The sequence below is a fragment of the Haematobia irritans genome, chromosome 2 (assembly GCF_050003625.1).
Source record: "Haematobia irritans isolate KBUSLIRL chromosome 2, ASM5000362v1, whole genome shotgun sequence".
In the NCBI taxonomy this organism is placed as follows: domain Eukaryota; kingdom Metazoa; phylum Arthropoda; class Insecta; order Diptera; family Muscidae; genus Haematobia; species Haematobia irritans.
The window spans coordinates 131262832-131280185 of NC_134398.1; the positions used below are offsets into that span (position 1 = coordinate 131262832).

The following is a 17354-nucleotide window of genomic DNA, read 5'->3' on the forward strand; positions in this document are numbered from 1 at the left end:
AAGCGCTGCCATCACTCCGATATGGTAAAAATAAGTAAATAGTTTTCGACAAATTCAAGAAAATTTATTAGACATAACTAAGTTTTTGCACTTGTTAAAGAAAATTTTGTAGTTTTAAGAGAAATCTTGGAGTTCAAAATTGCAAGAATGTCTTTAGTGCCATACGAAGTTCATGATGGACACATTTTTGGTAAAATTTACAAATTTAAAGAAATAATGAACTATTTTGTGAGAAATACGAAATTAGGAAACCTTTATGCTTTATTTTTGTATAATTTTTTCCTGTGTTTTAGTTCATTTAACTAACGTACGCAAAAAATTATTTGAGTAAAGTAAACTTTTTCCAAACATAATGATTCTATGAACTAATATAAAGTTAAATTGGCTTTAGTGAAATAGAGAGTTCACTTTTTTTTGAGTGTATGTCAATACTTGTCGTGTACCCGTTTGGTTCGATAAACGAAAAGTATGGGCCTAAAATTGTAAATGGTTTGATGTGCTCAGCAGCATCTCCCATCTTCCTAAGTGTATTGTCTTTGATTGATACTAGCATTAAGCGAATATGTAATTGTAATATTTGCCACAAACGTAACTCCCTTAGCATTCACAGGTTAGTGATTAAAAATCTATTTAAGAATTCAATTATATTAAAATTCAAGAAATTTCATTTTATTAATTCTTTTGTAAAATGAAATTTCTTGAATTTTAATATAATTGAATTCTTAAATAGATTTTTAATCACATTTTAAAAAATAATCGAACGATGGTTGATGGTACTTTAAACCGGCAACTGTAACGATAAAACAAAATCGATTAGAATACGCGACAGAACAGAGCAACTTTAAACGACTTGATTCTTTTACAACTTTTTACAACTCAATGATCTTTTCTCATGGATATCAGAGGTTGGCGTTAGAGAGACTGGCATTAGTGTTGTCGCCTAATTTGTGTCGTTTGAAGAGGAACCCTTCTAGATTTGAGACAGGCAAAATCGTTAATCACTTCTTCAAATTCTATGCTTTTTAGCACATCTCATTCTATGGACATCAGCGATCTCCCTAATTTGAATCTCTCTTGAAGCATAGTACTTCTCAATTCATTTTTAATTCCTTTTAATTTGGATAAGGAACGTTCCCCACAGCAGTTAGTAGGTTAGGTTAGGTGGCAGCCCGATGTATCAGGCTCACTTGGACTATTCAGTCCTTTGTGATACCACTGTGGTGAACTTCTCTCTTATCAATGAGTGCTGCCCGATTCCACGTTAAGTTCAATGACAAGGGACCTCCTTTTTATAGCCGAGTCCGAATGGCGTTCCACATTACAGTGAAACCACTTAGAGAAGCTTTGAAACCCTCAGAAATGTCAGCAACATTGATAACTGAAGTGGGATAATCCACCGCTGAAAAACAACTTTTAGGTGTTCGGTCGAAGCAGAAATCGAACCCACGACCTTGTATATGCAATACGGGCATGCTAACCATTGCACCACTGCAGTTAGTAACCATTATGCTTAAAAATATTCTTATTGCGATTTCTATATTTAGAAATGTGTCTTCAATGATGTTTTCTTTCAAAAGTTGATATATTTTTAACATATAACATAATTAGTTCCCTCATTTTCACTGTTCACAATTTTCAAGTATTCTGTTAAATGCAAACATTCCATTTCTAACTCTTTCTCATTAACATCTTCATAATAAAATTCAGCAATCTGGCAGGAACTAGGGGGCCCTTATCTATCGCGGGACCCTGGGCATCGCGGAGGGTCTGGGTCTCGCAAAACATGTCCGATATTCACTAATATGGCCTCAGTAGCCAGAGTTTTGCACTTATTTGCTTCAAATTTTGGACAATGAATGCAATTAATAGTATCGTCAAGTATGTCAAATTTGGTTTAAATCGGTTTAGATCTTGAAAGATTTAAATCCATAAATAGAATTGAATAGCTGTCATTTCTTATGATAGAATATGATCTTGGTGTTTGAGTCCACCAGCGTTGCCGTTTTGGTCCGATCGGACCAAAATTGGTCCAAAAAATTTCTAATTTTTAAATTTGGTCCGATGGTCGGACCAAACGGAATTTGGTCCAAAAGATTTTTAATTTTTAAATTTATAAAATAAATTTGATAAAATTTATAATTTATTTCCAGCACAAATTTAAAATTTCTATCACATATTCAATAGTATATGTGCACTGAAAAAAATATTGTCGTGAGGCCAAAGATTTCATGTGCTTAAAATACGAAAGCGAAGTTTGACTAGCATAGAAGACAAATTTCTCTAAAATCTTTTTTTTCCTTGTCAGTAATGCTGGTGGCTTTTCTGAGAGTTTCAAAGCTTCTCTAAGTGGTTACACTGCAATGTGGAACGCTGTTCGCACTCGGCTATAAAAATGGAGGTAAGAGAGAAGTTCACCAATGTGGTATCACAATGGACTGAATAGCCTAAGTGAGCCTGATACATCGGGCTGCCACCTAACCTAACCTTGTACTAAAGTCTATAAATTTTTGCACTGAATTCGGTTTGTCCTTATTGGACATAAAATTGGGTATCCTAACCAGGGCTGTGGAGCCGGAGTCGGAGTCGGAGTCTTGGAGTCGGAGTCTGAAGATTTTGCTGGAGTCGGAGTCGGAGTCGTAAAAATTTTGCTCGACTCCGACTCCGGCTAAACCAAATTTTTTAAAACACTTCACATTTTTGTAACTAAGCAAGTTTTTACGCAAATTAGTTTCCATTGCGTTATTCATTCGATCAATGTACAGCATGATTGTAAATGAAAATCAACTTCCAATTACGGCTATCTTTTTATGTTTCCTAGAATGTTAGACTAGCAGATGGGCTGGATCGATACATTTCAATGCCCATATCAATTTATTTGAAATATTTCGAACAATCGATATTATTTTTATTTGAAGGCCATATACATATGTGGAATATTGACAGAAAATTTTTTTCAAAGTTGTTTTTTATAGAAAATTTTGTCAAAATGTTATTTCTATAAAAAGTTTTGTCAAAATTTTATTTCTATAGCAAATTTTGTCAAAATTTTATTTCTATAAAAAATTTATTCAACATTTTATTACTATAGAAATATTTTTTTCTATAGAAAATTTAGTCAAAATTTTATTTCTATAGAAAATTGAGTCAAAATTTTGCTTCTATAGAATATTTTGCAAAATTTTATTGCTATAGAAAATTGTGCAAAATTTTGTTTGTTACACAAAAATTTTTTCAAAATTGTATTTCTATTGATAATTTTATTTTTATAAAAATTTAAGTCAATATTTTATTCCTATAGAAAACTTTGCCAAAATTTTATAGTAATAGATTTTTTTTTAGAAAATTTGGACAAAATGTTATTTCTATAGAAAATTTTGTGAAAATTTTATTTCTATAGAAAATTTAGTCAAAATTTTGTTTCTGTAGAATATTTTGCGGAATTTTATTTACTACACAAATTTTTTTCTAAAATTGTATTTTTATTGATATTTTTTTCAAAATTTTATTTCTATAAGAAAAAATTGTCAACTTTTATTTCTATAGCAAATTTTCTCAATTTTTTTTTACAATTTCGCCAAATTTTATTTCTATAAAAATTTTATTCACAATTTTATTTCTATATATTTGGTCGAAATTTGATTAATAATAAATGCATAAATGCATTTTTGCGAAATTGTCAAAACAATTATAAATATTTCCCAAATACTGCCCGAGATTTTGTAGAAGAGATTTTATCAAAATATAGATCTAAATACAAAGTTGTGCAGAGTATCTTATAAACGGCCCGCCCGTTTTTAGACTTTCCTTGCATTTTTATTTTTTGTTAAAATTGTGTTACGTCCCATAACGTTAGATTTAAATTTTAAGTACATAGATTTTGTAGAAGTATACACAATTTTGTCTAAATCGATTCAGATTCAAATTCATGCATATGGGAATATAAACCTTTATATAGCTCGTAACAAATTTAAAGGATTTGAGATAGTATCAATAATTTTGGTCCACAAATACATAACATATACTGTTGGTATCTTCTCATATTATGATGGGTATTTATATCATTATTTTATTTTTTAAACATTGCCTTAAATTTGAAATATAGAGTTCAATTGACATCTAATGTGAAATAAAACCTTTTTTTGCACACATAAATAAATATGATACTTTATATCGATCCACTTACGGTACCCCCACAATAGAACCTCAAATTAGTGGTATTAAAATGAGATTTAGTTATATTACCCGGAGTCGACTCCGGAGTCGGAGTCGGAGTCGAGCAAAATTGGCTCGACTCCACAGCCCTGATCCTAACATGAAAGAAAATTTCCTTTTTCCTAAAGTCAAAATGGCTTTAATATTTCTGAAAAATTTTTCAATCAATTACATCGTCTTTAATATTATTGACAGTTGAGTAAAAGATATTTGTGACGTCAATGTGTCCTCACTTCAATTTTCTGCTTCTTTGGTTGGGAATCAATATCAAAATCATTAGCGTAAAGACAACATCTTTGGAGCTGTGAATATTTTTTTTTTTGTTTTCATTGTGTGATTAGATACCATTTCAATCACAGCAAATCGAATGACAAATTCGCGTTGATGTCAACTAAAATTGACTTTAAAATTAAACCTTTTCAAAAAGTCAATTTTTTCATATCAATCCTTTCTGATTTACTTTATTTTTTTTAATAAAATCACTATGTACAACAATAAAATATTTTTTAAAGCAGTTTTCTTAGAAATTGGAAATTTGGTCCGCTGGAGGGAATTTTGGTCCGATTATGGAAAAATGTTGGTCCAAAATAAAAATTCGTAGTGGCAACGCTGGAGTCCACCATATATGCCCGCAGTTTTGTCATATTCCCATCTTTGTAGCAATTAATATCCTCTAGTATTGTTCTTGGGTCACAAACTACTACCATGATAACTCTCTCCGAAACTTTGTTCCATCCTTATCTGTTTATACTTAAATATGCACATAAATCGCACTGAAAAAACAGTGAACCCTTTTTCATTGCAAAATGAACTAAACTGTAGTAATATTGACCATGATTTAGCCCTTAAGATTTTTTTCAACTTGTCTAGTTTATAATTTTCTTAAATTTTAGTTCATCTATAACATTGTAGTTTAGTTCATTTTTACAACACCATAAGATTTATATACACCTACCAAGTTAAAAAGTCAGTATTATTTTGGTTTACTTGCTTATTTTGTGGGAAACCCGATAATAAAAATTGGTTAACAGTCTCTTTAAAATGTCGACGACTAGACTATTTTTAAATCAATCATTCCACAGTATAGAGAAATTAAATAATTAAAGGAACAACAAACCGTTTTACTATTATGAGAATTTTCATACATTAAAATTAAACTATCTTTAAGCAAAAGTACTTTATTATAAAAACTTATGATGAAAGTTCTTAATACAATGTTTTTTGTGAATAAAAATTATGACCACATGGAAAAGAGAGTAGTTCATTTGAACCCGCTGTTTGGACATTTTGACTTATCCTTTTTTTATTCATCGTAGGTAATTTTTTCACATATCTTGCTGGAAAAAATGGAAACAATAATGAAAATTGTTAAAAATTAATACCATGTAATGAAATATAATTTTTAATTCTTCATTTTAGCTTGTAACTTACAATATTTGGGGCATTTTATCAATGGTGTAAGGAATTTAACTTTTCTTTGGAAAACGTATCTCATAAAATTTGTACCTGAAACAATTAGAGAAATAATGAAGTATTCTAAATAAACTCATAAAACTGTGTTGTTATCGATGTGAAAGATATAATAAAATAAATATTCTAGTTGAAAGAAAGCCAAAGTTTTAATATAAAACTTACCAATTCTCTATTAAATTGTACGCTGAGGGGAAATATAAAAAGTTGTCCAAATTTATTTGGGTTACTCTGAAATTAAATATTAAATAAAATTATTAAATAACTTTTCAAAAAATCTAATGAAAAAAAAAAAATAATATGCATAAAAAACCAAATATTCTTGATATTCCTAGACAGTCATCAAAATGACGACACGTAATTTCATTTTCGATTTAAAATGCATTTTAGTCTATTGGGAAATGGTAAATTTAAGTTATACTAATTCGTTTTATGAATTTTTGTTTTATACTACTTAAAACCAAATTGAATAAGAAAATAAATGCAAGTTTGGTTCACTTTTTCGTTCACGATGAAAATTATATCGTCTTGAAATCAGCCGTAGTCAAAATGACGAAGGATGACGTTAATGTACAAAAAATAAGGATGGCTGTCCAGGGTTAAAAGAAAGTTAAAGAAAACTTACCAATTCACTATTAAATTACAGGCAAAGGAGTACTAAAAATTTGTCCAAATTTTAAGGGGTTATTCTGAAATTAAATATTTATTTTTACATTAAAAATATTACATTAGTTTCCAAAAAAAATTAATTAAAGAAATACTAAAATAAGGTATTAAAAACCTGTAATTTTGATGATAAAAAGGTCATAAAAACGTAAATATTCTAGTTGAAAGAAAGCCAATTTTTAAAAGAAAACTTACCAATTCTCTACCTTTTTAAATTTGTTTTAATCCGTGTGGAGTTGCTCTGAAATTAAATATCGCTTTTACAACAAAGAAAAACATTAAACTGGTTTCCAAAAAAAAAAAAAATAATTAACAAATAATAATATACATAAAAAATATTCTTTTCAAAAGAAAGCCATATTAAAAAAATACTTACCAGTTTATGAATAAACTATACGCTGAGATATTACAAAAATTTTCCAAATTCATCTGGAATTGAATATTAATTTTTTACATTGAATAATGAAAATTTCAATACACTTTCAATTTCAACATATTTTACTAAATATTCTTAATAACTTTTTTCTAAACTACCGATAAAATATTAATAACTTTCATTTAAAAGGTTTAATAAACAAACACCAATATATGACTCTAAAATCCAAAATATTCCATGCCTTTATATTCCCTTGTTACATACTTGCTAAAAAGATGCAACAGCCCACGCCAACGCCAACTATACAACTGAAGCATGCCAAACAAAACCAAGCAAAGCCAAAACATTCCTACAACAACAAAAACACATGTGCCTTTATTGAAAACAACACCTCATCCAGCCAAATAAACCATCCGAGAATAACAAACACACACACACAAGCCACTAAATGAACAAAAATAAAAACAACCCCACGCTCATGTATACACAACAAAACTCAAGTAACATCATCTTTACATTAATCACATTCCACTATTCCGATAAAGATCTCTGTACTATGCATTAGTTCATCGCATCTGCTGACAATTTACTCTAAGAATAATATTCGTAAAGGCACACCAGTTTATGAGCGATGAAACGTTTAACTTAAAATTTGCAAAATTTTCATGAAATGTTATCTACCATTTTTGACGAAAATGTCTATAAATTTAATTACATGTGAACTAAAAATATTTCATTGTGTAATTTTTTACCAACAATTATTAACTATAGGAATAGTCAGTAAGAAATTGCTATCCACTTTCAAGTTCATTTTTCGTAAAAAAATATTTTCTCATACAAAAAAATCTTATAGTAAATTGCACTTATTATTTAGAAAATACTTTACATTTCACAAGTAGTTTTATAGCATGACAAACGAATTTTTAACTACCAGTTAAGAAATTTTTTAAGGAAATTTCCATCGTATTTTGTAGGCCATGAACTAAACGATTGCTACTTAGAATTTGTAAAATTTCCTTTCGAGTAGTTAATTTTCGTTCAAGATACGAAAAGTGAACTAAAATTCTGGAAAATTCTTGTAATAAATTATTGTAAAAATCTTCTTAATTTTACGAGACACTTTTTTTTCTGTGCGAGCGATTTAATTTAATATCGTAATTTATTTTGAAGCCCAATTGTTTCCTATCTTATTATTTTTTTAATAAGCAGCCTTATTATCTACAATATGATTGCATTAATATTTATTCTCTTTACAGTTTATGACAAATGAAAGAAGCATTAACAAAAAAGATCGTATATAATTGCAGACAACTAAAATATTTAAATTATTCAACGTAAAAGCGTTAATTGCATAAATGCTTGTCTATATACCTAATAATTCATTGTAAAATAATTAATATACAACATTTTAAATAAATACATTAAATACATATGAATACATGTAGCGTGTGTTTTTTGTTGTTCCAACCGACAAAGGAAATATCAAGTTTACATTGTCATCATCATTGTCTAGATCAATAAAGTACTTCGTCCATAAAAACTTCATCATTGCCAAAGTGCTTCAAGGATTTTGCGATTGTTGTTGGTTTATATTTTTACGACAGAATGTTTAACATCAATCTCTAGGTATGTTATATGCAAATATTTATAATTTAAATTATCGTTGTTTTTTTTTTATTAAATTTATTGACTGACCATCGACTTTGCCATTGAATTTTTGAAACTTTGTCATACAGCATAGTTTTTAATTTATGTTATTTGCAATCCCTTACTGGATGATTGAATAAATGGCAAAGCTTTCGACAGAAACTATTATTAAATTTATTATCATTCATTTAGGTGACGGAACACAAATGAGTCACAAATCTTATATGTTGTTATTGCTCTCAACTATGATGGAACTATCTGATTACAATGTAAGCAATTTCAATTTTTATTTTTTATTAGTTTTTGAGAAAATTCGTTGGAAGGATGTAACTGTAAACGTAATGTAGATGGTCTCTACACAGAAAAAAAAAATATTTTGTCACGATCACGTTCGAAGAGTAAAATAATATAATTTGGGCTTCTTTTTGGCAACCATGTAGCATTTTCACCTCGATAATAAAAATAATATGGTTGCCATTAAAAGAATTGTTCGAATTAAAAGAACTTGGAAGATTTTGTCTTTACTTTAAAAATGTTGGTATTGATTTCGAAGCGGAGAATACAAGTAAGGCAGAGGAGAATACAAGTAAGGCAGAGGAGAATACAAGTAAGGATACTTTTAAGACACCATTCTCTATTAAATTTGGGTTTTGTGTACTTGCTTCTAGGAAGCAAATTTTAATTTTTCTCTTTTTCAGCTTTTTTTTCATATGCTATCAACTGAGTTAACGACAATTTAATTTTCTAAATTAAGACTCGACTTCCAGTAGAAATTATGCTATGTTTCAAGTAAAAAACGTCTTTAAAATAAAGTGTGGAAAAACATGTCCTATATTTGAATTAGGACATGTTTCATTAAATTTAAAAAAATTTTCTGAATTATTAAAGTAAAGTTGACCTTAGCCCAAACATTTTTTCTTTCATGTTATGATACCCATTTTTAAGTGAAATCACTTAATTGTAAGGGTAATACGACCAAGGTTGGCCTGTCACAAACTGTGACTTTTGCGACATACATTTGCGACGAATTAATACGTATGTCGCAAAAGTCGTAAACCTACTGTAGAAAACCAAATTTTGAATAGAAGAAATCCTGAACAATTTTTAATTTAGTTTGACAGCATTCGCTGTGAGTCTCTGCAGAAATTTGTGAAAGTTTTCCCATGGTCAAGTCTATTTTCTTAGGTGGTATCGAAATTCCCGTTGGTGAGTGTGCAAAATACCTTGGGGTTATATTGGACAGGAGACTGAACTTAAAGCTAAGAAAGGACGAGAAAACCCACGGTTACCCTGTACTCGTGCAAAAGGCAATAAGGAAAATGTGGCGACTAAAACCGAAAATTGTGAACATTCCTAAGAATTGAAACTTCTTCGCACATAACATCGTCTTGGATATCATCGAATTCGCTGCCTAGCTGACGCGATTAAAGTATTTTCAGTTTGCGACTTTTGTTACTTTTTCTACATTTACGACGCGTATGTGACGTTTACGACGTTTACAACTTTGCGACAGTCGCAAACCTAAAAAAGATTAATACAGACCATCTCTGAATATGACTTCGTTGAAAAGTTTATCGACTTTTGGACAAGGAAAAAAACTTTATATTAGAGAAATGCATCTTCTATGCTAAGGAAAATTTGCATTCGTATTTTAAAGACATGAAATCTTTGACCTCACGACAATATTTTTTCAGTGCAAAAAGAACATGATCACCATTTTAAAGTATTTAAGATATTTAAGAGAAGTTGTCTACACAGAAAAAAATATTGTCGTGAGACCAAAGATTTCATGTCCTTAAAATACGAATGCACATTTTGCGTAGCATAGAAGATGCATTTCTCTGATATAAAGTTTTCTTCCTTGTCTTAAATTCAAGTAAGTCATCCGTCCTTAGACTTAAGAGATTCGACTTACAAATTGACATCTTAACGTAAAAGTAAATGTTATTTGACTAATGTCGACTTCGCATTAAAAATTCTTCAAAATTAATGAAATGATCGTTAAATTTGTTGACTTTTTTATCTTTACTACAAAAATATTCAAAACTAGGAGATGTTTTTCAACACTTTATTTTAAAAATATATATTTTTTTTTTTGAAACAAGGATAATTTCTATTTGAAGTTGAGTCTGAATTTAGAAATTGAAGTAGACGAACTTTTTTTATAGGACTATGATAGCACACGAAGAAAAAACTGGTATACCGACTAGATTAAAATTTGTTTCCTAGAAAAACTCAAATTTATATGTGTTCTTCAAATTTCTGCTTCTTGGGCTCGGAATCAATACCAAATTCACTAGTGTAAATTCAAAATCTTTGGAACAGCGCATGCTTTTTTCAGTGTACGAAGTTCTAATCTTTATGAAACAAACAATTTATTTCTTAACCAATTACTTTTTCATTTGTCTTTATAATTACGAGCCTCAACTACTTTTCTGCACTCTATTTCGGTTCATTATACCCTGTTATTATATTAGGGTATAATATCTTTTATCTGTCAAAAAATGTGCCTACCAGAAATATTGATTTTAGACCCCAAACAATTATATACCGATCGACTCAGAATCACCTCTTGAGTAGATCTAGCGCTTGGTGTCCGCCCGTCCGTCCATGTATTTGTTGTTCACATAATTCCGGTCGCAATTATTAACCGATTTTGATGGAATTTTTTTTTTTTTTTGATACGAGGACGAACGCAATTGAAAAAATCGGATTAAATTTAGATATAGCTCCCATATCGGCGTCAAATTTGCCACAAAGTAATCCCTTTAAGTGTGCCAAATTTTATCGAAATCGGTCCAGAATTAGATATAGCTCCCATATATATGTATCGCCCGATTTTCAGAAATTGGGCCATAAAACACTTATTTATTAACCGATCTTACTCAAATTTGTTCTATAGTACTGACTATATGTGCAAAATATCAACCAAATCAGTTCAGATTTAGCTATAGCTCCCATACATATGACTATAGTGGGCTCATTTATTAACCGATTTTACTCAAATTTAGCACAAAGAAATCTCCTGTAATATCAACGAAACCTACAAAATATAATCCAAATCGGTTCAGATTTAGATATAGCTCCCATATATATGTATCGCCTGTTTTTGAAAAAATTACCATAAAAATGATCATAATAGCCTTATTTAGTACCCGATCTTATTCTAAGTTAGCACAAGGTAACCTTCTGTGGTATCAACCAAATCTAGGAAATATCGAAATCGGTTCAGATTTAGATATAGCTCCCATATATATGCATCGATCGATTTTCCCAAATTTGGCCATAATACTCTTATTTATTAACCAATGTTGCTCAAATTTCAAATGTATATGTGTGAACCGATCGTATTTAGACTTAAATACATGTAGCTCTTACATAAATCTATCACCCTATTTTCAGAAATTTTGTTTTATTACCCACACTAATGGAGCGATATCATCGTTTTTAATAATGGACTAAATATTAGTGGCATACCAACTCTGTAGGTTAAGAATCAACTACAGCTCCTAATATCAGATATTTCTGTTCAGATTGTGATAAAATTCTCATAACCATGTACCCCTTATAGTTCTTAAATATAGAAATGCGGTTTTCCCCAAACCTCTACCATTGATACCCCACAAACAATGTTTACTATTTCAGTAGGGGTGGATTAGGGTGTGATATAGTCGGCCCCGCCCGACTTTCTACTTTACTCACTTGTTTTCAACAATAATTAATCTTTCCAAATTTACGCCGTGTTCTCATCCAATAAACAAGTGAACATAAAAGAAACTGCAAATAAATGCCAATGGTACAAATCTGAAAAATTCCGAAAAAAAAAACAAAACAAAATATTACTCAATTAGAATTCCTTTATACCTTATTTATACTCCCCATCACAGGAAGTGCGTATATTAACTTGTCATCCCTGCTGCAACGCATCAAAATATAGGCCTCAGGACCGATTTCCGCCCGTCCGGTTGTCCGTCCTTCTGTTGAAATCACGCTAAATTCCGAACGACACAAGCCATTTTCTGAGGACCTATCTAGCTTTGAAGCTAGGATCAATAAAATTAATATTAATATATAGATCCAATTTATGGAATTTTCATTCCCTCTTTGGGATACACTAATAAAGATATTGACGTAGAAACAAATAACAATTTAAAAATCAAAATAATAATAGATACTTCGAAGTAAAAAACTTTTTTTTTAATTCCGGAATATATTTAAATCAAAGATATCAAAACTTCCAAAAGTCTTAGCCTATATTTGAGGACGATTTCTTTAAATGAAAAACGTTTTTCTTAACTTTAGGGAAAATTTGTCTTAGTTCAAAGACATACTGCTATAACGGTGGGACCACGGCTGCCACTCGTGCCATACATAATATACCAAAGTTTTAAGAGAACTTTACCAAAAATCTACCAAATTTTAAAATCTTATTATGACATTTTTGTGGTTAGTATGCAAAAATGTTTTAAATTTTCTTCCAAATGATTTTTATTTTATTTTAAAAGTTTATTTCAGTATCTGCAATATCATATATACGATCCCATTTTTTGGGTGTATAAATATCCTTAGAATTGAAAATGTTTCGAATTTTAAATAAACCATTTTAGCTTGCACCAACTAGAAGAAGTTAATTTTCGTCAAAATTTTATTTCTATACAAAATTTTTATCAAAATGTTATTCATTAGAAAATTTTCGTCAACATTTTATTTCTATAGAAAATGTTCGTCAAAATTTTATTTCTATAGAAAATTTTCGTCAAAATGTTTAGTTCAATAAAAAAAGTTTGCAACATTAGTTCAATAGAAATTTTGTCAAAATTTTAGTTCTATAGAAAATTTTATCAAAATTTTGGTTGTATAGAAAACTTTGTCCATCTTATTTTTATACAAAATTTTGTCAACATATTATTTCTATAGAAAATTGTTTCAAAATTTTTTTCTATAAAACATCTTTATTTCTATATATCAAGAATTCTACACACAAAAATTTATTTGTGTGTAATTTAAAGTCAATTAAAAAATTAACTAATTATTTCTTAAAACTCAATTAAGACTTAAATTGGAAAAATTGTCGTGAAATTTTTCTGTGTACCAAACAGTAAAAAATCTACCGTTTTGGTAGAATTCTACCAATTAGCAATTGTGGAGGGACGCCCATTTCAACATGCGTTGTACTGAAATTTTATCACTTCTTAAGGTGTGATCCGAATTCAGTGTTTTTGATATGATTTAAAAAAAAATTGTGATATTTTGCCAAATAAAATAATTTTTATGATTTTTAATGCATTTTAACACTTGTCTGAAACGTTTGACGTTAAATATGTTATAAAATTCGCAAATTCTCTAAAATGGATTTAGCTTTTATCACAAAATTTAAATAATGTACCATTTCATTAATTCTTACTCTGTTTTTAACATACTTGAAAGAAAACAAGTATATACGGCCGTAAGATCGGCCAGGCCGAATCTTATGTACTCTCCACCATGGATTGCGTAGAAACTTCTACTACAGACTGTCATCCACAATCGAATTACTTGAGTTGCGGTAACACTTGACGATGGCAAGGTAATTTAAAACTTCTTGACACCGTCTTCTAAATTGTAAGTTAGTCCATACGGGGTATTTATTAAAGAGGCTGACTAAATACGTATATAATTCAGTTGGACAAAATTTTCTATAGAAATTAAATGTTGACAAAATTTTCGAAAGAAGTAAAATGTTGACATAATTTCCTATAGAAATAAAATTTTGACAAAATTTTCTATAGAAATAGAATTTTGAAAAAATTTTCTATACGAGTAGATATAAAATTTTGACAAAATTTTCTATAGAAATAAAATTCTGATAAAATTTTCTATAGAAATAAAATTTTGCAAAATTTTCTATAGAAATAAAGTTTTGACAAAATTTTCTATAGAAATAAAATTTTGACAAAATTTATTTCGACATAAGCCGGCTACCATAAACCTTTTTTCGGAAGGTTCAAGTGTGGTTCACCACGGGTTTAGTGAACTGCCTGAATTTATTCTGATAATTGGTTGATAGTTCTGCTGCAGGTAGAGGATGATGATGAGGAATGTGGTAATTCCGAAACGTGCGTCCATCCAACCATCTTGACAAACATTCTTTTCCTCTGTTGGTAAAGCTACTCTTGTAATTTAGTCAACACAATGGTTTTAAAGCTGAATACAAACCCACAATAAAAAACAAACCACGAAAATTTTCTATAGAAATAAAATTTTGATACAATTTTCGATATAAATAAAATTTTGATACAATTTTCTATAGAAATAAAATTTTGACAAAATTTGTCTATAGAAATAAAATTCTGATAAAATTTTCTATACGAGTAGAAATAAAATTTTGACAAAAATTTTCTATAGAAATAAAATTCGGATAAAATTTTCTATAGAAATAAAATTTTGCAAAATTTTCTACAGAAATAAAGTTTTGACAAAATTTTCTATAGAAATAAAATTTTTAAAAAATTTTCTATAGAAATAAAATTTTGACAAAATTTTCTATAGAAATAAAATTTTTAAAAAATTTTCTATAGAAATAAAATTTTGACAAAATTTTTCTATAGAAATAAAATTTTGACAAAATTTTCTATAGAAATAAAATTTTGACAAAATTTTCTATACAAATGTAATGTTGACAAAATTTTCTATACAGAAAATATTTTGACAAAATTTTTTATACAAATAAAATTTTGACAAAATTTTCTATACAAATAAAATTTCGACAAAATTTTCTTTACAAATAATATTTTGGCAAAATTTTGTCAAAATTTTCTATAGAAATAAAGTGTTGGTAGTTTATTTTTGGCCATATGGGTCAATTTTTATGTGATTGGGGATCGGCTATATATAACTATAGACCGATATGGACCAATTTTGACATGGTTGTTAGCGGCCATATACTAGCTTAATGTACCAAATTTCAACCGGATCGGATGAATTTTGCTCTTCCAAGAGGCTCCGGAGATGAAATCTGGGGATCGGTTTATATGGGGGCTATATGTAATTATGGACCGATGTGGACCAATTTTTGCATGGTTATTAGATACCATATACCAACACCATGTACTAAATTTCAGCCGGATCGGATGAAATATGCTTCTGTTAGAGGCTCCACAAGCCAAATCTGAGGGTCCCTTTATATGGGGGCTATACGTAAAAGTGGTCCAATATGGCCCATTTGCAATACCATCCGACCTATATCAATAACAACTATTTATGCCAAGTTTCAAGTCGATAGCTTGTTTCGTTCGGAAGTTAGCGTGATTTCAACAGACGGAGGACGGACATGCTTAGATCGACTCAGAATTTCACCACGAATTTCACCCAGAATATATATACTTTATGGGGTCTTAGAACAATATTTCGATGTGTTACAAACGGAATGACAAAGTTAATATACCCCACTCCTATGGTGGAGGGTATAAAAAGTTAAAAGTTCCTATTAGAAATATGGTAAAACGAATTATAAAAACATTCATTAAAAGAACTACATGTGTCGTTTTTTTTTTCCAAAAATCTTTGGCTCGGGATCAATACCACAATCCTTAAGGAAGGTCAAAATCTTTGGATCCAAGTAATTGTTTTGAGTTTGTAATCGGGCAGCATTAATTTCAATGAAAAAACATGAGATAAAAAAAACCTTTTCAATGTAGAATAACCTAATATATAATAACAGATGTACACTTAACATCTCAAACTTTTAAGTTTTTACAAAAATTACATCTGATACTACTTCAGCCAATATTGTTTGTTTCAATACCGAACCGAAAGTACGGGTTTTGTATTGTGGCCAATCTTTTAATTATGGCGGAGGTTTTGGACCTTCAATTAGGCTAGTGTATAATATAATTGGAAAACAAATTAGTTGTAATAGTGACACATTTAACGAGATATATGTTGAGTCAATTCGTTTGTTTTTTATCTTGGTATCTTAGAAAAGAACAATCATTGCCAATGAACAATTTGTCTTCATAACCAATTAGTCATTTGATACCAAAAACAAATAAATAAGAATTAATTATTTCTTTTCTTGTTTGATTCCGCAAACATTGACATTATTGGCGATGTCTATGAACTTTAAGAATTTCATTCATCAACACGGACATTCTTTTGTGACGAGATTAAAATCTGTAAATTTCTTCACATCTTTCTTTGTTGAACGTGTGGGTACGCATGATTATTGAAGTTTTTCTAGACCCCGTTCTTTGTCTGGAACTCTTTTTTTTCTAGCCCTCTTTGCTATAACTGTATGTATAATTAAAAAGTCATTATGCCCTGGAAGATAAGATCTCTTATATTGAGAAGCTTATAGAATTACCGCAAAAAGATTAATGACTGAATTATTGATTTGTTCACAACTTGCAAAAAGATATATGTGACAACAATAATACCCTGCGTATGTCTTTCATTCATTGTTTTACGTGAGTTATTCCTTCATGATCATAAGATTATATGTGTATAAATATTGTTCACAATTGAAATGATCTAACTAAAACAAGCAAATATCACTGAAACTTGTCGCATCTTAGAAACCTTCGACCATCAGTAGCATAGAATACATTTGAAGGCAATTGCACAAAATGGCATTAATTATGCTGCGGTGAAAATCTTAGACTAAAATATCCCAACATTAGGATATTCCATATAGATTTTTGGATGAAAATATGCAATAAACAGCCTCTTATAGTGCAAAGTGTATCATAAACATGATCGTGGTATTTCTCAGTACGAGAAATACCTTTCTCATTTGCCTTTGGTCTGATCGATATAGAGGAGGACCTGGGTTCATATACATTTTCTTGAATAAGAACTTTCTAGGTATGTAGCCAAGTACAAAGTGTTAACTACACGGACGAAAAAGACTGTTTTTCATATGTTTGTGTGTAAAAATTATATGTTTGGAACTCAAATTTTTTAACACAATATTTTTATGTGCAAGCATATAATGTTCATAAATTAG

At 29.5% G+C, this 17354-nt stretch overlaps 1 long non-coding RNA gene across 1 annotated transcript; it reads right to left on the bottom strand.

Annotated features, from left to right (window-relative positions):
• Positions 1 to 5364: 5364 nt before the first annotated feature.
• On the bottom strand, positions 5365 to 6421 carry LOC142224020 (uncharacterized). Its single transcript, XR_012719000.1, has 4 exons — positions 6308 to 6421; positions 5848 to 5913; positions 5644 to 5718; positions 5365 to 5549 (listed from the first exon to the last, which is right to left on the bottom strand). It is a non-coding gene; the product is annotated as an uncharacterized LOC142224020 (long non-coding RNA).
• Between the last annotated feature and the right edge of the window lie 10933 nt (positions 6422 to 17354).